The 23,609-nt window shown below is 36.0% G+C and overlaps 1 long non-coding RNA gene across 2 annotated transcripts; it reads right to left on the bottom strand.

The window, feature by feature from the left end:
- Positions 1–9,909: 9,909 nt before the first annotated feature.
- On the bottom strand, positions 9,910–23,273 carry LOC139999430 (uncharacterized). Of its 2 annotated transcripts, XR_011804914.1 has the most exons (5): positions 23,135–23,273; positions 22,509–22,590; positions 19,480–19,552; positions 17,923–17,958; positions 9,910–10,036 (listed from the first exon to the last, which is right to left on the bottom strand). It is a non-coding gene; the product is annotated as an uncharacterized lncRNA (long non-coding RNA). The 2 variants fall into 2 exon arrangements; XR_011804913.1 differs by lacking the exon at positions 9,910–10,036 and having other exon boundaries at positions 17,334–17,958.
- Between the last annotated feature and the right edge of the window lie 336 nt (positions 23,274–23,609).

Below are 23,609 nucleotides of genomic sequence, written 5' to 3'. Positions count from 1 at the left end.
CTTTTGCAGGATGCTCTTTTCTAAGCCAATTTAAAATGTGGCTACAACCTTTTCTGCTGAGAGTTCGAGACATCATCCTCTTTTGCTTCTTAGTCTCTTATACCAGGTAGCCTATAATTCCCTGGAAATGGGAGTAATAACTCTCTTCATGGCAGACTAGCTGAGATTTACTCAGACCCTGCTGTTTGAACAGCTACTGAAGCCTCCCACAGTGTGAAAAGTGCATCTCTGCTTGCACAGTGTGTGACTGCCATTTGTGTTTCCATCCATGTTTTATCCTCTTCTTCCTTCACTTATGGCCTCTGTTGCTTTACAGACTTGGGAGAAGATGGCAAGAATAGTTAAAAGAAGGGAATTTCAGGCAAGGTAAGTTGTATTTATTAACTCAGAGGAATGCTGCGTTTCTTAAAAGAAGAGCATTAGTTACTGCTTTCACAAGGGATGGCCTAGCAATTGCACCAGCGTCCTATGCCAGGCAATAAGACCTTCAGAAAGGACAGTTTCTGAGACAAATTGGGAGGTGTAGGAAGACACTAGCTCAGTATTTGTAAATCGTTGTACTCAGACTAGTTGTTCACTGGGGAAAATACTGAGTAGAACCGAAAGACAAGGATTAGATTGCCTTCTGCTTCCAAGACTGCAAGTAATAATGTCATTAAATGGACTTGTGAGGAAAAGTTGATGTTAAGTTACATAACAAGGTTCAGGTAAAGCTTTCCACAAGAAGTTTATAGAAAAGAATATGCTAAGCAGATGCTGTTAGTATGAAGTATTAGTTGTGGTGGTGATGGGTGAAGATTCGTGAAGAATGACTGAGAGAAATGAAGCAGAAACAAAGCTTATTTTTATATTGATGACTACAAATATTTAATGATTGTTATTCCATTCCTTCCCCAAAATGTTTTCAAAAAACTAAAGCAAGCTATGGTTCTCAGTTTCTTCTAGATGATGATGATGATTTGATGAGGAGAGCCAAAACTTTTAAGATTTTGACTTTAAATCAAAGATCAAGAAACTTCCTGGAAATGAAGAAGAAGGAGGAGGAAAACTAAGAGATATTAAGAGACACAAAATGCAACAGGGAAAGATATATTGAATTTTCTGTGCAAGCATAAATTCCTCCTAATTAATGTAAATGTATTAGAAAACGCACTAAGCAACAGTATTTGTATAATAAATACTGCTATTCTTAAGCATTTTTGTTAATAACAGAAGTAAAACAAAATTCTGTGGTAACAGAGTAGAAGAAATGAAGCTACAGAAATAATAAATTTCCCTTTTAATTAGTTATACATGTATTGGTGTGGAGTAAAGAAGAGAGCATTGCAAGTTGGATTTTTTTTTCCCATAACTTTATCATTTCGGTTTATAACTGAAGGCATATGTCCTTTACGCACCGGCTTCCTCTTTTGTGTGTTCTGTGTTACTATGTTTCTGTTTTTAAAATGAAGGTATGTTTATCTGGAAATGCTTGAAAAGTAACAGTACATTTGAATAAAATTGAGTAGTATATTCCAGGGGAATTTTCTTCAACAGTACAAAGAGACTGTTTCCAGCAAAAAAAGTTGAGAAATGAGATTGAACTATCATGTCAGTTGATGTCTGTGCAGAGTGAATCTGCTTATTCTGTGTAAATGACTGCAGAGGTAAGGTTTTCCAAGTTAGGACAGCATGATAGAATCAAACTCTTTTCAGCTGATGGGGTAATATAAAAACAAAAGCCTACCTCATTCAGATTAGTATTAAAAGATAAAGCTTGAAGTGCACAATTGTAGAGCAGATTCTCACTGTCTAATTCAGTGGTGAAATCACAAGACTAGCATGTTGGGACTTCCCAATTATCTTTCCACATGCACCTTGTCATGGCCAGCCTAGGTGGCAGTTCCATGAGCAACTCTGCCTTTGGAGCCAGCTGGGGAAGTGTCCTGAGAAGGGACTGTGCAGATAAGATGCTTCATCTTCTGGCATGCTGTGGTACAGAGTTTCCTGTTACACATTCACCATACATGCTCAGTGCATACTGTTAACAAGATTTAGAGATTTCAGTACCTACAAAGTGCCTACACTTTATTTTATGTAATAAATTTATCTAGCAATAGCTCTGATTTGGTAAAGTGTTTATATTTAATTAGTATTAATTAATATAAACTAGATTATTTTTAAAATGTACATTATAATTGAAGTAGATGGGAAAGTATGTAACTGTGAAATCTTGTGACATTCTCTTGACAGAGCAGTGAACTTTTTCATGATTTGCTGAATCATCATATTTTCAGTTCTGTCCTGACACAGCAATATTCTGAGGCTGATTATCATTACAGCTACTGCTGGTAAGCACAGACTTGGAACTTGTGGTTCTGTGGCATAGATGACTGTGGGAGTGATATGAAGGACCTGTTCCCTTTTTGTTGCTCATTTCTAGTAATTATGGCTCAAAAAAAATTCTGTTCTTTCCAACAGGAAAAAAGACAGATGTACCCTTCATTCCTTTTCATTCCTTTTCAGTGATATCTAAAAAGAAATTCAGTACTCTGCAGTAAAGTGACTGTGGACTGTTACTGTTTTGTCAAGTTCTAGTAATTCTTTGGCTTGACCCTTTCAAATATTCATAATAAGTGTTTTTGTTTGTTTGTTTGGTAGTTATTATTTTGCATATACATGTATGTTGATGTTTTATTTTTTAAATATCAGGAAAGCATATAAGTTTTTGGTCGTATTCCTGTTTCAGCTTTTTGCATTTTACAAGGTGAAGGTGAAACTTTAGTAAGGTAGAACACACTTTGATTTAGAAGATATCTAGGTTCTACAAAATGCATAGTGTCTGTTTATTGAAAGATGGAGTGTAAGCCTTCATTTTGCTTCCAGCTGTCTTATGATGAGACTGTCTTCAAAACAGTGATTTGCTGGCTGAGCTGACAGGAGACATAAACATGCATAATTATTAATGAATAATTAATAGAGATAAATGCACACATAATTATCTGTAATCTGTTCTTTGAACATGGATCCTGCTTATAACTGAAAATAACCACCCACCTTCCCTAGAGTATCATAATCAGTTATTTATGGTGCTAGTAGAGAAGGACATACAGTGCCTTGGGTTATAGTAACACTTATAGTGGGTGGCTGTGATATAATATTTATTAGTACCTTGTGATTTTCACTGTGACAGAGAGGAAATTCAAATGGGTCTCTTAATACTTTCTGGATTACCCAATATTCCAGAGGTAGTGGGGATGGAGAGGTGTCATAAAATATGATTATTCCTATCCAGGTTACTCTACAAGCTGTATCATATAGCTCTGTTGTTAACATTTTATCAGCTACTGTGGCCTTAAAACTAAAAATTCACATCAAAGCACTGGTTGCATATACTATCTCCTGTGAATTTTTATTTAACTTTTTTTGTTGCTATTGGCTTGATGGCTTATGTTTATACCAAAGTGTTACTGCTATAGGTGTCAAACAGCACACTGCAGTTGGCCCTTTCTAACACAAGAGAGTATGCTGGCTTCTTCTTCAGAAGAAGCATTTCCATGAAGCAAGTCAGTAAATGTCCAGATCAGAACTTTGCCCTCTTGCTAATTGTGCATACAGACTTATCCATCCAGACCAGTTTACGTAGCAATTTTCAAAGATTTCTGCTGGTTTCTTTTAGTTACAGATTTTATTTTCATTGTAGCTGATTATTCTAATCATAAAAAACTTCCTATTGCTTTTTCTCCATACACATATTCAGTCTGAAACATAATGCTTTTTCCATATTAATGCATTAATTTCTGTATTAATGCATAAATGTCTCGAACAGCTGAATATATAAATAAAAAAAAACATTTTTTTTTTCTCCCTAAGAATGACTTCGGAAATGAAAAAGTGACTAATACTCAGATTCAAGATTGCCAGCTAAAGAAAGCTCAATTATCTCTACCTCTCTGACAGAAGCCATTTTAAACTGATCAGTGTGAATGCCGACATCCAAATGTACTCATTTAAAACATCTACTTGTTCATCCTAAAACTATATTTAAACTTTTTGTTTTGTGTATTATACTAGTAGTTCTAGTGATCTTACAGATTTTTGTTTGTTTGTTTATTTACTTTTTTGCTCCTCAGCTGTATGTGTATTAAATATCTGGAATTGTCAGACAAAATTTTCCGATTAAATTCAATGCAAAGACTAAGCAAGTAGGATCACAATTTAGTGTTTTTATCTCTAAAACAAAGAAACTTTCTCCTCTGTAAATATGTAAGTATAATGATTCATATGGGAATGACATCCATTATCTTAGTCAACATTTCACATATGACAGAAGAACAAAATTATTATCAAGGCTAATTGCTTTTTATTTAAAGAGATACACCTAAATATTTATATCAGTACTTACCTCCTGATTCTCTGCTGTTGTTTTATAAATGTATGTAGTTATGAAAACAACAAATAAAGCTGTTTTCTAGAATATATACAATCATAAGTGCGTAATTCCCAGTATACTATAAGGTCTTTTAATTTTGTTTTATTGTTGTCAAATACCACATATGTTTTGAAATCCAATAGCAGAAATGTCAAATTCTAAAGCAACTTTGCAAATTCATGGTTTCACTTTTGGTTTGTTTTACTGGGGTACCCTAATATTTCTTTTAACTAAATGAAGAATCTATTTATCAAAATACATACACTAGCTGAAGGATACCTTACATAAATACTAATGGCATCTGAGAGGGCTTTTTTTTTTGCCTATGTTATTGTTGCTTTGTTTAAATTAGTCAGAGCTATTTAAATTATTTTGAACTGGTAGTAGCATAAAATAGGCCATAACTTGAACGAGTGTGTGCTATGGCAAAATCACAGCCTTTGAAGACTGTGACACATTTTTTCAGCATATACATCCATCTGGAAAACTGGGGTCAATCCTTTATGAATTATAAATGAAAGCAGCTTTAAGTTTGTACAAGATCTACAGCTGTACTGAACGGAAGTTAAATCACTCTCACTGATCTGAAGGAGCCTTGCAGATGGTTTATGCCATCCTGCTATAAACAAAATCTTGTTTTTCATCCAGGAGGAAAAAAGTCAAGCTGTTTTCTTTGTAAACAGATGGAATCAGTTCAGTAAGGTTGGAAGCAACCAACCGCTTAGTTCCACCTCTGCAACAGAAGATTGGAAAAGAAAAAAATTGTAATCTAGGCTTCTCAACAAATAGGCATGTACTTAAACTTTTTCTTTAAAACAAATCTGCTAAATTTAGGTGTAAATGTAAGGAGAAAATAGTTTCTAATGTGCAATATTCAAAATCTTCTGTGCCTGCCATAGCTGTCAATAATATGTCTTAGAACCTTTTAAGCTTATGTACAGGTCACACACAATTAATTATAACAGTGCAAAATGAATCCTGAGTAAAGGATATTAAACTTTTGAAATGTGCTTCTTTGAAACTGTACCTGAAGCAGGTGCTGCTTGTAAAGCTATGTGTAGTATCACAGGTGAATGATCAGTTGTGGGACTGAAATTTACCAATTTCTGCATTAGTTTGAGCAGCCAGGCCTTTTGTAAATTCTACTTTCCAATGTTTTGGGGTACTTTGTGCCGCTTAAAAATCAGAACCATCTGTCATTTAGTTCCTTTGTCTGTGATCTCTGTAAATTGTTAGTGGTTTCTTTCTTAATGATGAAGATGAAAACCAAAAAAATCCTCTTTCATATAGTCATGCAAATGCTTATTCTGGTCATAGACAGTGATAGGAGAAAGCCACAAAAACATCTACAAAGCCAACACCTACAAGCTATTGTCTGTTGCCTTAGTGCACAGTTGATCACTTATAGTAAACAGTTACTTTGATCTCTCTGACAAATAGAAGATTATCCAAAATTCCTGCCAAATTGGACTTATTTTTTTCTTCTTTACTTTATCTCACATCTCATAGAGTTGCAGACTATTTTAGTTTGGAAGTGACCTCTAGCAGTCATCTTGTCCAACCTGCTGTTCAAGCAGTGCCGGCCACAGCAGGCTGCCCAGGACCATGCCCAGTCAGCTTTTGAAGATCTCCAAGGAAGGAGACCCCACAACCTCTCAGGACAACCTGTGCCAGTGCTCTGTCACCTGTACAGCAGAGGGGGAATATTACTTTTGGCCTGCACCAGCCTTGTCCCTAAGTTTGACTGTTTTGCTCTGAAAATTAGTGTGTCATTCAAAAATATATAACTTGCTTCATTTACAGTGACAGTCAGTAGATAGAGAACACGTGATGCTGAACAGAAAGTAAAGAAGCAACAGCATGTAGGTGTTATGTCAGTGTCACAAGGGAGCAGATAATGCAGGAAACTGGGAGGACAGTGTACAAAGAATTTTCCATGCAGATTTTTTTCTGTATACCTGGGCAGCTGGTTTGAGGACCCTTCCAAAAAATTGGCTAGATCCATGCAAAATGGAACCTCAAAACAGTAATCAATACACAGGTTGTCCATGTTTTCTAAAATGTGTATGAAGGTTTGAAAGCTTGCAGTAAAACAGCCATCTTGATGGGGTTATTTATGGTTTTAAGCACAGCTTCAGATGTAGCTGAGGGAAGGAGATAACGTGGTGTGAATTTTATATCCACCCTGAAGCTGAGTGCAAACCTTTGCAGAGAAAATTTTGTAGAAAATAGAGGGAGAACAGCAGCATAAATTTTAAAGCCCTTTTAAAATCAACTGGATAATCCATTATGTTTGTATGGGTACTGAGCCAGGACATGGCCTTTCTGTTTCAGAATAATTGGCTCTATTTTTCCGTAGTGTTTTGAGAGATATATAAATACATTTTTGGAAGTGAATGCAGCTGAGGGGAACCTTCATCTTCTCTACTCAAACTATAGCAGGAACTTGGCAGCGCATGCTCCAGATGCTGTGCATCAGTATCACTTGTAACATCAAGGAATAAGTGAACCCTTGATGCCCATCACTTCTATTTTCTGACAGTGTCTGTTCTTTTTTTTTTTTTTATGCATGTGTAGCACTTGATTTTATTTTGTTTTACAATTGTTATGGCTGCTCTGCAATGTACTGTAGCTGGCTAGTAATCATATACATGTAATCTTCTGTTTTCTTTCCAGCAGCAGTTCAGCAGGTTTTTTTTTTGTTGTTGTTGTTTTGATTATTTTTTTTTTTTAACTATTTCCTTTCAACTACGTGTGCAGTTTCTGTTAGCAAAAATAAATCAAAGTAGGCCTCAACACTTCCAACTTCAAAGGCAAGAACTATATTTATTAGACTGGCTTTCTGATCTCTGTCTATGAACCCCTGGAAATGTGTTTGATATGCAAGCTAATAGGGTAGTGTTGGTTGCCGAGTTCAAAGCTCATGTTTATGATTGTCAAGGGTTGACTCATATATTTTGTCTTTCCAGCTGAAGGAAGAGTGTATATTTAGTTGTAGTTTGTACCACTGGAAGATCATCTGAGTTGCTTCTCGAACAGATCTGTTTTTATCTTGTCATTGGCTTCTCATTGTGCTGAGCTGAGACAAGTATCAACAGCCAGTGCTTATCAGTTGTGATCAGATAGAATAGGCTGGCTTCAAAACGGAGTTTGTGGTAGTAAGAGGAAGAGTTGTGGGCGTGGTAGAGGCTAGAGATGGACATAATAGGAAAGAAGTGATGAAGATGGCTTTGTGAAATATAGTCATAACATTTTTGGTGAGCACAAGCTGAAAGGCTCTTTTGTATCCAGTCTCACCTGCTATTCTGTGATTCAAGGATCATTGTTCCATTGAGATTACATGGACATTTTTGAGAACTGAAGATAGATGCTATGATACATCTGAGGCTAAGACCATTGATGACAGAATGATTCCATCTGAAGAAAATTCCTATTGCATCATTTTGAAATATTACATGATGCAGGGCAAAGTCAAGTGCTTTAGGCCAGTGTCATCTCCTTCCTTCTCTACCCATGGAAAAGAATAAATTAATTTTTGTTTGGGATACAGCAGATAAAATATCTTAAAATCCATGTTGTATCAAATTCTGTGCAGGAGTAGAGAAAAATGATGCATTTTGAAAATGAAGAGAGGAAATAATATCTATCCAAACATCATATGTTAGAATACAAAAGCACTGAGAACTGCCTTTATATACTGTTAGAAGTCTTCAACTCTTCAGAGTCTGTCCCTGTGGTCTTGCTGTAACACCAATTCAAGGCACAATACAGGAACTTCTATATTTCCATCACATCAATATGTGTGCTCCTACAGTCCATTTCTATAGTACCAAACCTGTAAGTGGAAAAAATTATGTCTTTGCTGGGAATGTTTGCTTGGACTTGTACAAAACAGAAATCAGAATTATATAATTTGGTCTCTGAAAGACATCTTGTTAACTGTCATATTCAAAGCCAGATCAGTTTAGATTGGCTTGTTAAGTGAATTGTCCAGTCAAGTTTTAATATCTCCAGGGATGGACATATCATGAATATATGTTTCCTCAGAGCGGTTGACTCTTTTTCCAGTTCTTGTTATCTGAGTTGAAAATGATGATTACCAAATATACATATAGCTAGTGGAAGCTGCTATTGTGACTGTCCCAAATTAAAATACTAATTTGTCACATTCCATAGCAGGGCTAGTAGTATAGAAGTATACAGTTGTATTAGCAGAGATTAAGACAGCTAGCAGGCAAGAATCCGTGAAGACTTCAAGTATTTTAACGTAGTTTCCACAATTTGGAAAGGGTTTTCAGTTATCTGAAAGGTTAGTGACTGCAGCATAAGTGCACTGATAATTTTCAATAAAATTTATTTATTTTTTCTGTATTCTGCCCCAAACCAAAGATTGCACTAGCCCCTTTAGAAGGTTAGCTGGGAAGTTCAGATGCAATCATTTGATCATGTTAAATACCATTATTTTGACCACCTTCTGCTGTCAGTCTTTTGAGAAGAGGAAAAATTGAAACAGAATATGAGTTTATGACGTTTCATATTCTGCTGTTTAAGTCTAGCCTGGCAAATATCCACACAGTCCATATTGGACATTGAGAGTCAGCAAACAATCTACTTTGGTTGTGAAGGTGAGGCTGAATTCTTATGTGCTTCATCTTTTTTTATTCCTGTTATACAAAGGATGAACTTACACAAGAAATCAGTAGAAGAATCAATCAAGTCATTGGTTCTGTATCCAAAAGAATTCAACAGGTAAAAAGTCTGTAAAATGAAATCTTTGTCAAAGGCTGAGGGTGGAAAAACTTGTTAGATGCTCTAAAATGATATGGGGCTGCTTATTGTTGAATGTAACAAAACTGCACTCCAATCTGTTCTTCTGTACTCTGAAGATTTAGAACAGTAATTTATTTCTGTAGGATAAAATACCTCATAATCTGCATAGACCAATATGAAACCTGGTGCCATAGGCCTGTATCTTAGCCAAGTTTGCTCTTCTACAGTGGAGGTCTAGGGTAGATACTGTCCTCAATCTACTTGCATAGATTATCTATCAGAAAACAATCCAGGTCACTTCATTGCACACATTACATTTTGTTTTGTTTCGTTTTGCTTCTTAATAAAAGTAGTTGGTAACTAATTACTCATGAAATAGACAGGCAGGTAGATTAATTTTTGAGGTCAGAATGACTTCAGTGTGCTGAAGTGCACTAGAAAATCGAGGTACCAGCTTGTTTAAATGAAGCAAACACTGACAAATAGAAAAACCTTTTTAAGTATGGGTAGGACTAAGGGAAGATTCTTTCAAGAAACATGCTTAAAAATGATTGCAAAAACAAACAAACAACAACAAAAAAGCAAACAACAAAAAACCCATCCTGTTCACAATTTTATGTTTGACTTTTACACATCATTAAAAATTTTCCACTTGAAAGATGAGAAGTGTCAAATTAAACCATAACAGTCTGCAAGTACATAAATACTGAATCCGTATGTGCAGATACAACAAATACATTAAAAAATACACAACTTCAGAAACTTGTAAAATCTGTGGTTGTTTTTGTTTTTATGGCCCAGGCTTAGTTTGTACGGGAAAGGAGAAGCCATTTTTCTCTGTCCATTATTTACCTCCTAAAAGAAAGAGAAGAGATACATGGTTTGGGGGTACTGTAAATACGGTAAGAAATTACTACATTCTAAACAAATCAAACGGCTTCTGTGCAGAACTAACTCACTAATCTGACTAGTCCTGTGAGGTGCCTCAAAATAGCAAAGCCTTTTCAGCCTGTTTCATTTTCATGACAGATTTTGTGCTTCAAATACCTTCCTATACTTCACACTTCACAGATTTTGCAGAACTTTGCACCTTCTTCAGGCATTGAAGAAGCAGGTACAATTCGTTCCCTTTTAGATATTTCTTGGCTTTAACTAGCTATTGAAGACAGATTCTGTAAACAGTGTGGGCATGAAGAAGGAAAGGGCTTAAAGAAGGCAGGGCAGGGAGGAAGAGAGTAATGGTTCTGGAAATGCTTCCTTGTATGACGACAGCAGCTTCCTTTCTGTAACTGCCATATTAATCATAAGATTTAATTTAATAAAGCCTTGATAGTATATGTGGAAAAATAAGGATTACATCATAACTTTTATTGCGGCACAAGAAGCAAGAACCTTAGCTTAGCTGGAAGGAGGGAGAGCAAAGTCTTGCTCTTCTTCTTTTGAAAGAAGAAAAAAAAAGATTCTGGAGGTGAAAAGCCCTACTCTGTTTTAAGATAACACCTAAATTTGGAACTTTTCACATAGTATAATAGTGGTAGATTCAGATCCTGAACAGAGGAAGATTTAGGAACAGCTTAAAAACCAGCTTGTTAGAATGTTCTGATGCACACCACAGACTGCTTTTCTGACAGGGTTGCAGACTGTTACTTCACTACCAGCAGTTTTCTAAAGCTGCAAAAAAAATTTGGCTTTTGAATTGGCCAAATTCCATTTAATGTGAGTAACTCACACAGAAAATGGAATACCAGCCATTTTTATTCATTAATTAAATGAAAGACTTAATCAAAAAAATCTTACGTTATCTGCCTTGAAACATCGGAACTGTAGCAAGACGGTTAATACCAGTACTGGTGACAGTGTGATGTGTCACTGGTTCCTTTTTAGGGTAATTTTGACAAAATAAAGAAATCAGAATTATTAGAAGATTGGAAATTATTTTTTCTCTCCCTTCAGGGGGAATAAATTGAATCACTCTGCCAGCAGTTCTCATTTAATTTCTAAAAAGATTTGATGCCCTAAATTTTGTTGGTGAGCTGTGAATAATTTATGAACCTTATTTATCCTGTGCTTTCTCATGTAAATGGCCATCCGCCCACAGTTTCCTCTGAATTGGATTCTAACCAGATTATCCTTGTTCTTTCTAATTTATTGAGCTAGCATGTAATGTATTTATATAAAATTAGTAATTTAACTACTTCCTTGATGAAAAACATAGCTGCTGTAATTTAATTATGAGTTTTAATCAGGGGAAAAAAGAACGACCTTTCTAAATGCTAAGGAGCTAGTTTTATTCCTTAGTATCTTTGTAAGATTACAAATCAATTTGATTTAATTAAGCCATATGTTGGAAATATGTTGTTGATCACTAAGTATTTATTTTCTAAAACCTTAAAAGAGCATTTAATAAATTAATTTTCAAAACAAAAAGGTTGTTTTCTTTGAGTAAATTTTGTTGGAAAGCTTAGCATCTGTTTCACAGAAAAAAAAAAAAAAGGTTGGCTTTTTCTTTTGAAACATAGCTTCGTTGTTATTGTTGTTTAATATTTTTTAAAACCTCTGCAGGAGTGATATTTACTTTTTTAGCCATGTTAATGAGATAGCACAAAGCTTCTAGTCTTATGGAAATTTGTTGTAATATTCTAACAACCACCTTTTTATGGCACCCAGAAGTCTGTCACGTGAAGGTTGTTCTTTCATAGGATCTGAATTAATTTCAGGGTAAAGTGCTATCTTGTTTATTGCTCCTTTATTTATTCCTTCCCACCTCCTCCTAACTCTTACAGGACTATGCTTAGATTCAGAGTCACTGCAGCTAAAGTGAAATGGCAAGAAAGACTGTTCAAAGGGTTTTTTTTGTTTGTTTGGTTTTGTTTTTTTTGTTTGTTTGTCTCGCTGTCTGTTTGTTTGTTTGTTCCCATATTCTCCTAGTGAATTTAGGAGCCAAACTCAACGCTTAAGAGTATTAGTTAAGGGGTTAAATTTTCCACCTGTCTTATCAATATAGAATGGTTTGTATTGGAAGGGACCTTAAAGATCATCATGTTTGATCCCCTACCATGGGCTGGGATACCCTCTGCTGGACTAGGTTGCTCAAAGCCCCATCCAACCTGGTCTTGGGCACTTCCAGGGGCATCCCATCCACAGCTTCTTAGAGCAACCTGTTCCAGTGCCTCACCACCATTAGAATAAATAATTTCTTCCTAGTACCTAATCTAAATGTACCTTTTTTTTAAATTTGAAACCATTACCCCGTGTCCCCTTCACTGTACACTGCCTGATAAAGAGTCTCTTCCCAGCTTTACTGTAGGCCCCATTTAGGTAATGGAAGGCCACTGTAAGGTCCCCCCAGACCCTTCTCTTCTTTAGGCTCAACAACCCCAACTCCCTCAGCCTGTCTTCATAGGAGAGGTGCTTCCTGCTCAGGGCTGTTCCCAACACATTCTCAGAGAAGGACTAGTGTGTTTACAAAATAATGTATTTAATTTGTAAAGTTAGTAATAGCAATTAAAAATAATGATGCTAACAACTGATTGAGTAATACCAATTAAAAATTTCAGGAAAACTGAGGAAATGTCTCCCTTCCCTCTTTCTGTTTCCATTTTTGCAGGCCTCTTCCTCACTTTTTTGTTTGTTTGTTTGTTTGTCTGGCACAGGAACTCTGTTGCATTCTCAGAAATTTTAATATTAACACTTCAAAGGACTGTGCCTGCTGCAGAGCACTGGAGGTTCTTTTTTTTTCTTTGTTGCCATTGCTAGGCAACATGCTAATGACTAATCATGCTCTATTTTGTTAGTAACGAATGAACAAGACTCCCACAAATGTCAGAAATGAATAAACAAATTTCCTCTATATCATTTTTAATAGGAAGAGTTGATGAGAATGGGTCAAAAACCTTGCTGAAAAAGAATACAAAGGGGAAGAGCTATTCATACAGGCAGGCAACTGGACAGCTGACATCTTCTTACTCATGCCTATGAAATTTGTAGATTATGTACTTCTAGTAAGGCATGGATGTCAATTGCTGGTAGGCACAGAAAACTACTAGCTTAGTAGAGTTGTAGTTAGAGTCCAACTAATATTCAGCTCATTGTGGTTTGCATTTTTTTAAAAATGTGTGTATGTGAAAGAAAGAAAGAAAGTGAACCCTCAAAATGAACCCTACATGAGGAAAAGATGCAAGTAGTTAGGGAATTTAGAACAGAGCAAATGCAGAAGCATTAATAAATGCAGTTTGTTGTGAAGAAAAAATAAGAGCCTGGAGAATCATCAATACTACAAAGCATCTCTATAAGATAGCCTCTATTATTTCCACTCCTCAGAAGCAGTCTGGTTAGATGATCTGTCACAAACTTATAGGTGTTTATGTTTGGCTTTGGAATCACATTCCTGACCATTGTGCCTAGCAGCCTTCCCTCTTCCCATTCCCATACTTAGAGAGGCATCATTGTTCTTATTTTATGTGTGGTGTAAGTCTACAAGGTTTGGAGGAAAAAGAAAGGGTGAAATAAGCACTTCCACAGTATATGTTCCTCCCACTTCTTTGCTTTGGGATACATCTCTGCTGAAGATTCCTGGTATTTTGTCTTTTGTGTTCTGGGAATCAGCAAATTTGTTGCTCTAATTTGATGGCCCTCACCTTTTCTGTTCAGGTTTATGTGCTGGCAGCCTGAGCAAAGAAAAAATCAGGCTTCACCCCTGGATGGCTTCAGGCAAAGTACTGCTAACCTGTGGACATCAAAATAATTTTTTCTACAGTGTCCAACAAGCCTTGGTTCAGATGAGGCAGGATCTAAAAGCTAAAGCTGTTGCTTCTTAAATTTATTCCTTATGCCAAAAGATCACTCCTCTTCTGCCTACATCCTTGGCTCCTTGAACATACTACAATATTCTTTTTTTTTTTTTTTCTTTGCTATTCATTATTGTTCCTTGTGTAGCTTTCTGTCTGAGAAAGTCCTCAGTAGATTGTTGTATGGCTTAGTGTGTCTGCCACTACATTTTACTGTTTCTCAAATGTTTTAGCAGATCTAGCGGGAATGGTGTATGAAATAAAATAACCAATGAAATAAACACTTCATTTGAAGTGCTTGTTAAATCATATACTGCACTACTTTGGCACTAATCCGAAGATATTTGAAGCACCACTATAGCTAGGCAGACACTGCTCGAGTTTTTTACTAAACAGATTTTTATATTTTGTTGCTTACTTTGCAGCAGTCATGAAATATTGTGCTTGTACTCAAGCTTTGTGTTGGTGCTGTGACTTGTAATAAAATAAAACCAGAAACGTGTGACAAAAGCATGTGTGCTGAGGATTGAATTTCCATTTCTTAAAGGATTTCAGGGCACTAATGTTTGGCTTTGTGCTTATTAAGAACAAAAGAAACAAAAATTTAAGGGGAAGAATACTGGAGGAGATAAAGTATTTTTGACAGACTACGTTTAATCAAATTGGAAGCAAATGTACTTTTTCAGTATAATGTTATTCCATCCTTCATGTAATATATTATTAAAACAGGAAAAATGTCTAATCATAATCTATGTGAAGATTAAAACTCTATTAATGGATCAATACCCGTATCTTGTTCTCAAATAGCTGTCTTTGCCTTTACTTCTATTAAAACTTTGGATGCATGCTGTATAAGCTGTCCTTGGAGAACTCTATTTTAAAAGGTGCTTGCAAATGGCACATGTCCGGTGCTTCAGAAAATAGCAAAAATTAGAAGATATGCCTCAACTCTCAAGGAATGTGTTGGAGATAGCAACTGGCAAGCTGATTTTTAAAAGGTGGATGTAGGGGTGGGAGGCGGAGAGTAGTTTTTGTGTACAATATGCAACTGTAGCTAAACTTTGCCTGGATTAATTTTTCTTTTTCTGTTTTTTTTTTTTTTTTTTTTTTTCTTTTCTTTAGCCTTGGAGAAATGAAATTTCACTGAAGCTGACCTTTTATGGAAATAATATAGACTTGGTATATTTTCTTTACCAAGGAACGCCTGAGATAAAAAATGTGCAACCTGTTTGATATGGCTCTTGGTTCTTTAAAGTTATATGGGACACAAAAGGCTTTTATTTATTTTGGTGGTTCATTCTCCGAAAGTTGTTTCTGACTACTTAAATCAGTCTACTGAAAGGGAGTGTTTTGCAGTGAAGCTATCTGAGGTCATCTTGCAATATCGGTTAATTTACTAGTTTCACCATGTGAAACTTCTGTCTTCTGGACCAGACATACTGCAACATGCATTTGTGTTCCAAATGACAAGTTGTATGCCATGAGATGTCATGTTCTTAAATCTGGCATGGTCCTTTAACACAAGCAAAAAAGATCATTGCAATATGCTTCACAGACTTAAAGCTTAATGGTAAAGTGCTCTGCAATGCATTTTATTATAATAGCATAGTCAAAGTCAAACAGAAGATAAGTGCTAGACGATGAGGAGGCTGTGAGGAATATTATCTGGGAAACCGCCGTTGTGCTTAAGGAAGGCCACCAAAAACAGTGTTTTGTTTGTGACTTTCATCAGCTCGATAGGAGTTTGAAAATTTATTAGCTAACGAAACTTAGTGATAGAAGGATGCTCCTTGTTTCAATCAAATATCTGGCTGGAATCTACAGTCCTCTTACGAAACTCAGGTCTTATCCTGAGTGTTTGTTATATTTACAATTTCCTTTCAAGTTGGTAGCCAGGACTGCCAAAATCCAAGAAATCTTTCTGCTTCTTAGTTAAAGTTATTTTGTATGTTAAGATATACTATCTTAGCTGATAGTATTTCTCAACAGCTATTGTCTAGCCATCTCAAACTGAAAGCTAAGGCATAGAACAGTGATGTCAGTGTTCTGTAGTTGATATCAGACAGAGGTCATCATTGTTGTACCCTTAATCAGTGTGAATTACAGACCAAATCCAGGCTACTGTCTGTTGGCTGGCTGCCCTTTCCTTTGTGGAATATTGCAAATGACTGTTGGATAGCACTGGATATCCCTTTCTCTGGCTGCGACCTAGATGGCCCATGGGTCTGAACTATTGCTGCTACTCGATTAAGAGGAAGAAGGCGTGGGATGTACTGGGATTTTGAGGCGGTTCCAGGACAGTGAATCAGTCCTTATGGATAAGGGACTGAATTGCTCTTGTTCAACCCCTAAGCTGCAGATTTCACTTCAATATTTCAATTTTTCTTATTTGTATAAATAATTGCTTTAAAAAACAAACACTTCAAAAAATAGATCTTTGGCACGTTTGTTGCACAAAAGGACGTAGTCGTGCAGTACTTTGTGCTTTCTTTCAATCTTAAAATAGAAATACTTATTTTTAGACACTCCTGTAGTAGCATTTCCTAGTAGATTCTCTTCCACTTGCCTGTCATTCTGCAAGCTCCCCTCTGTTAAAACATTTTTTTTTTCCCGTCTCTCTCTTTGTTATAGAATGCAACTGATAAGGAAGCTTCTGGTTTCCCTATTTGCTTTAGTGCTGAAACTGCATCTCAGAGAGTCTGTCAGGAGTTTACCAGCTTGGATATTATACTAAAACAGTATCTTCATTTAAAATGAATGATAAACCTGACACAGATGTTTACAGGATCCTTCTTCAATATGTTATCCACAGCTGGGAAAAAAAATGGAAAGACTAGGGAATGTGCAGAGACCAACAGGAAAAGCTTGGGCTGATGACAGCTTCTCAGGGCAGCACAGGGCAGCAGAATGAAGGATTGATGACTTGTTAAGAAGATGAATTTGGTAATAATTCAATGGTGGGAAAGAGTGTAAGGTGCACTGGAGCCAAGCCAGCTGCTTGCAGCTGACTTCAGCTGGCTCTTAGCCCAGAGCAGAGCAAAGGAGTGCTTGTCACTGTTAGCTTATGTATGGTAAATAGAGTTCTACAGGTGTGACAAAAGAGATTCATAGTCAATCTGCTCATGCACAGAAGACTTTAAAAAGTAGCATTTTTTAGATAAAATATTTTCAGATTGAAGACTTCATAAAGAAATTTCCAAAGACTTATTTTCTCAGAATAGCTAGCACCTCAAGAGCTTGGATTTATGAAACCATGTGCTTAACTAGATACACCTTGGTGACTGAGCACACTGAAAAAGTTTCTTATTTCCCTGCAAGAAAGGAATAAAAGTTGATCACGTTTTAAAGACTCACACAGTTTAGAATTTCTCATCACATGGCCAGGTAGATTTTTCAGATTTTTCTGGAAGCTTCTTTGTTGTAGCTGCATTCTCCTAAACAATTTGCTGCACAGCAGTATATTTGGAGGAACTGCCTAATTATGTCTGAATTTCTAAACAATTGCTAAGCATCAGACTACTCCTTGCAACATGGTCAACTACTTAAAAACCCTAATGCTACTGGTCTCTCAAATGGACTCAGTGATTGTGCATGGAAAGGTGTTAAAAGTAAAGCTACAAAACCACCATGAAGGTAGACTGAATTTCCTTTTAGTGTTGATGCTGAAATTTGGGCTTTCTCTAGTTCATGTGGTAGTCTCATGCCCTTAGTTTCTTATTTTGCATGAGCCCAGGGAGATCTCCATCTGCACTTGCTAAGTGCAGCTTGCAGTGTTGCATGTTATTTCCACCGTTCCCGTTGCATTTCAGTGCAGTTGGAAATGCTTCAGCCATAAAGGGGAATGTGCTGCTCAGCCAAGCTGCTGGTAGGTGGCAATGTGCTGCCCAGAAAAGCATCTCCTGTGCAGAAAGCTAAGCAGCATTATCATCTGTCTGCCAATATTCTCCTCCTCACCTGCTATTCCACCTGATGATTTATTCCACCCCAAACCTGAGGGATGTAAACACACAAGGACAAAAAATAAGAATAAGGAAGGCTGCAAGTTTGTAGCAAAACAATAACTTCAATTACAAAAACAATGAAAAAATGTCATTTTCCTTCAGATTTTTACTATAAGTACTCCTCTTCTATGAAATAATAAACATGTTGGTCAAAACAACAGTGAGAAAGCAGAGTAATAGAATTAGGTTTGCAAGGAAGTGACACACTTTTATCCTGTGCTTTTCTATTCTTTGTTTAAATCAAATATCAGCAAGAACCTGCTTATAAAAAACAAATGATGTTGTTATCATCTGGAGGAAGAATGGACTTTATGGGTTTGGGCTTCAGTACTGAGCCCTTGATACCACTTAGGGGAACATAGAATTTCCCTTTCCTTTAATCAGAAATTCACCTATGATTGCCCATGGTTTGATAATGGGACAACGCCATAAAGGTTATACAGCACTTCAATTCTCCCCAGGATCCTTGTGTGGTCAGTGGAGACAGAGGGCTGTCTAGAAACTAAACTAGAGCAGAAACTGTTTTCAGATACAATGCCAAAGGAGGATCTGCCCCCTCTCCTCTCATCTGTCATGGATGTACCCAGCCTCACCTCCTCTTTCAATACCATTTGATTAAAAATGGGAAGTATTCTCCTGTTGTTTTTCTCCCTATATATATAAATTATGCACTGTCTTAAAGTTGTATCTATTAAGTTTAGTTATTTAGGTGTACTGAAGTTTTTAACTCTTGTGTTTTCATTTCTTTTTAAAAATTTAATGAGAAGTAATTTAATTGATAAGTGCTGCTGTATCACTGATGCACTGCTATGACACAAAGAGATTTGTTCAAATTAAGCTTAATGAGTTGGCATATTGAAAACTATTTATATATTTATTTAAAAGCTTCCTACAGTGTAACTCTGCAATTTATTGAGGAATCAATATTTTATTAATTTCAATACAGACCATCTTTTTGGTATGCTAGGGCACGTATAACATCTTTTTTTTTTTTTTTTTTAAGACCATAGTTGAAATTTTTGTAGTTTTGTTCAAAGAGTGATTACATTTGAAGTTTACAGAGTAACACCTGGCACTACAACTGTTCTCATATCCATAAGGTTAGGTAAGGTTATTCTCCATTTGGCTAACTGAGATTAAGAGGACAGACTTATTTAAAAAAGTTCTTTAGTCATTGTTTACTAAGGCAGATGCTGACCATATGTACCAGAAAGCAGTTAGACTGCAATCAACCTTTCAGAAACCAGGGTGTGGTTTTCACTAAAAGAATGAGAATTTTGCTTTTCAAGAGAACTAAGCTGGAGATGTAACAGGACAGAGCTCCTTTTTATTGTTAGGGTTGTTTTTGCTTTGTTGTTTGCTTTTAGTATTATTTGTGCTTTCCCTGGATAGTTTTCAGTGAACATGCTTCTTGACAATAAGCTACTTCACAGTCCAAGGAAGTATAAAAATATAGTCAAGTGAAATAGAAATCCATTCATTTCTACTAGTGGGCAGCATTAGAACTCACCTTTGTTAGTGTAATTCTGTTCATCTTTACTGCATGACTAAGGTCTGTCTTCTTTCGTAACCCCAGTTGTCAGCTGAGAATCAAGAAAATCATATTACTTTCCCTGAAATTCTCCAGAATCCTTGACAAAGAAAAGATTCTACAGTTTTAATGTTGCATTTGCTTTTCTCAATGTAATGCCACTTTACATTGGGTGTCAGAGAAGGGAATCTACACGTGTGTATCTGCTTTCACTTGTGATATGGCATGATGTAAGCTTATCAATACTGAATTAGCTTAAATACTGTTGTTTTAGAAGAAGAAAAAAAAAAGACCATTCTAGTAATTTTATTTGTTTATTAAATGCTACTCTTGCATAAAATGATGTAATGGATCTCAATAGAAAGTTTTTCTAAAATGGGTCAAATGGCAAAATTTTTTGTCATGTGATCTCAATCATTAGAGCTAGTTAACACTGTGGTCTCTAATAAAAAGAGAGAGATTACATTCGAAAGTGCCTCAACACTTGAATTTTTTCTTTTTATTATTAAAACAAACAAACAAACAAAAAACCACCATTACCAAAGACTTTGGCAACAGTAATGATTAAATATTTGCTTCCTTCTTTGCTGTATCAAGACTCTATGGTCACATATTACTGTTGTTGTATTTATGGAAGAAGAGCGATGAGATATCTACATAGAAAACATACTGGGCAAGTTACTGAAGCAGATCATTGCAGCTTACTTTGGGTATCAGATAAACTTGTGAACAGGCCAGTGTGGACTTAGAGATTGTGAAACTAAGAACTACATGGGAATGTCCACATAGAGACTACAGAGTAGGTATCAAACCCAAACCACAAGCAAACTACTCTAGAAAAAATGCCAAGTCTCCATACAGAGAAATGAAATTGGGCCTATATATCACCCTACCACTCAGACATTGGTTCACTCCCTGGAGATGTAGCATAAATGTAGTCTTATTGCATGATTTCTGTTGGGTACTTTAATGGTACTGGGATTTATTAGATGTTGGGGTAGTTAATGTCGGACCCAACAGATTGCTTTGTGGTTGGATTATCATCAACTGTCTCTGACTGGCTTCCAAAGTATCCTAACCACTGTCTCCCTTTCTTTAGAGCTGTGTCATGTCTCTAAGTATTCTAAGCAGAGGGTTAACTCTGGCAATGTTCTATTTCATTGTGGTAATAATGAAATTTAAGCCCAGGTATTCTGTTTGATTTAATTTAATTTCTATGACATACATACGGGTTTCATGAGGTGACTGGATATAGCTAGTATACATATGCAAAATGGTAACACAAGATTTTAAGAATGAAGACTAAGCAAACACTATTTTAAAAAATGTATTTCGAATGGGACAAACTCTATTAAAAAAAAAAAAAAAAAAAGTATTCAGAATGGATTTTGCAGCTCCAGAGATACAGCATGTACAGTTGAAGAACAGCTATCCTTCTGTCATACAGCCCCTGAAAGCACCACAATGCTGTCCTCATGTTTCTATTCAGACATGAGAATACAGGAATACTCTTCTGGAGGAACATCTCCATAGATAAAGTAACAGTTCATTGTGCTCAGGAATATGCAGCATTGTCCATGAAAAACTTAATGGGCACAATCAGCTTCTATAGTGTTTTCCAAGACCTGTTCATTTGGCTCTGAAAACTAGTTCAAAAGGATGAAGCTCAGGATATTCTGCTTCGGATTAATTTCTTGCATACATAAGCAGCTGGAATCTTAAAAATAGTTTTCATAATCTTCAGTGGATTTCTGGCTACACCAGCCAAATTCTACAAACTAACATTAAGTATGTGTAGAAAATAGGCTCATTTCATATGGAATAAATGGAATTTTAAGTCTTCACAATTATTACACTGATAAAAATTATGAAAGTGGCAGACTTTTCCTCACTTGGAGTAGTTGTTCTCTTTTTGACCAGCTTTTCTCTGTTTTACTTTAAAATTTCAGTTCTTCAAACTAGCCTTCTCTCTGTTCCCAAGCTACTCTTGCTCTATCTTCTGTTTTTGTAACTTAGTTTGAAACAATAGCTTCTTCTCTACTTAGTCATAACAGAATATTGCTGATGCATCATTATGGATGCATATCGTGTACCATGTGAACCTTAAAGAAGGTGTAGTTGGTGCACAGTGGCATGTCCTTCTGTGGGAAAGAGCAGGTTCAGGGGAAGGTTTGTCAAGTTCCAGTTCTTGCTTACACCTAGATACTTAATGTAATTGGACTTTTCGTTATTGGCCAACACAGAACATCCACCTGTTTTTATGAACCAACAACAAATATGCCTTGTTTTTGTATTGGTGTTTGTTTTCACAGCTCTTCTAGATGCTTTTGTTATCTCTGATGTCTGGGCTTGTGCATCTACTACTGCTTAGCAAGTAAGTGCAGATATTGTACTTTATCTTGAGAAGCTGGCAACATCTAAGAATTTAGGGCTTTGTATCAAAGCCTCTGTCAGAAACACTCTTTTTCTCCTCTTCTTAGTCTGATCTCTTAGTAATAAGTATTGAAGACAAGAAGAACTACTGTGAGCCTAAGAGAAATTACTTTGTGTGCCATGAGGGAAAAAATTAAAGTCAGGGCATGTAATCTGCTCTGCTTTTAAAAATGACTAAGGGAGATGAGTGCTTCTTGACTTGAAATGAGCAGTCATGACACCTGGAAGGTAACAGAGATGTTAGGAATTCTGCTGACAACTTGGATAAATGCGCCAGAAACATTTTTTTATTTTTTTTTTAACTCAGAATGAATACTAATGATGGATGAATGGGAGAAGTGGGGACACAGTTCCTCTGGCTACTGTCAGCCTGTGCTTCAGTGAAACGTACAATAAGGCAGCATTTGAACTGGTGACAAGATAATTAAATCTGTCAACTGCTTGTGATTGAGTTTATCAACAGGTCATTCACCTTTAGTTTCACCTCTCAGAAATGTTGGTGCATGATGTCACTTAGTTTGGTATATCCCCAGGATTTCATCAAAAAGACATGCCCAAGTGACTGTTTTTCTTACCTTTCTGTTTCTTCAAATTCTTCCATGTCAGTGTGAGTAGAATAGATGTGATTGGAGGGACTCTGAGGTCAACAGGTTGAATCTGAGAAGAAAGAAAAAAGATGAAGGAAAGAAGGAAAAATGACTTTAAGTGTAATATTTGAAACAATAATGCAGTTTCATTATGTTCTTTTTCAAGACCAGTTCCTTTCAGTTTGGGACCACAGGATGCGCTTCTGGGAAGTATGTTAACAACTTAAAAAGCTGTCAGCATAGTTGTCAGCAGAATTTGCACACTGATTAAGTAAGCAGATTTTTCTACCATGATGGTAGGGGTGCTGTAGTTATAAGTATTCCTTGCATTCCTCAGAAGCACACATTCTGACTTCTATATAATCAGACTAACTGATTTTTTGATACTTGCCTAAGGAAAAAGACCCAAGCAGAAAACCAACCACAAAAACAGTTCTCTTTTGAGAACTTGTAAAAAGTGATTTTGTTCTATATAAGTATTATATTCATTCCTACCAAAAGGTCCATTGCCATGATCTAATATTTTTCCTTGTTTATTCTCATAACAGGGAAATTAAATTATTGTATAAATCAAAATGAACCAATGCTGAAACTCATACACAAACATAAGTTACCTCAGTGCAGGGAAAACTGTTGTTCTCTCGTACTGGAAGAAATTTAGTACTGTAGAAATGACTGTAAAATTATTTTGCCAAGACTTGATGAAATGTTCTTTTTCCTAGCTCGATCAACTTGTCACTTGCAGCAGAGCTTGGTAAACCATTCTCTACAGATCTGGAAAAAAAAGGAAAAAAAAAGAACAAATGTTGCATACCTTCAAACACAGCTAATTCTTCCATTAATGAAATCATCAATGAAAAAAAGATAATAATTGAAAGGACTCCCAGAGAGTCTTTTCAGGGTTTTCTGTCCTTTCATGAAAGTTCCTTATCCTCTTCAAAAATCTCTGAAAAATGGAAAAAATGGGGGTTGTTTTTTCATTGCCTTTTGTTTGTATTTTTTTTTTGTTGTTGTTGGTTTGGTTTCATTTTTTGTTTGTTTGTTTTTATTTTTGTTATCTTTAAATTTGTTTTTAGTTGTAGAATGCAT

The sequence above is a fragment of the Anas platyrhynchos genome, chromosome 25 (assembly GCF_047663525.1).
Source record: "Anas platyrhynchos isolate ZD024472 breed Pekin duck chromosome 25, IASCAAS_PekinDuck_T2T, whole genome shotgun sequence".
NCBI classification, from domain to species: Eukaryota; Metazoa; Chordata; class Aves; order Anseriformes; family Anatidae; genus Anas; species Anas platyrhynchos.
Note: the sequence above shows the minus strand (reverse complement) of the source record. Positions and strands in the feature narration are given on the sequence as shown.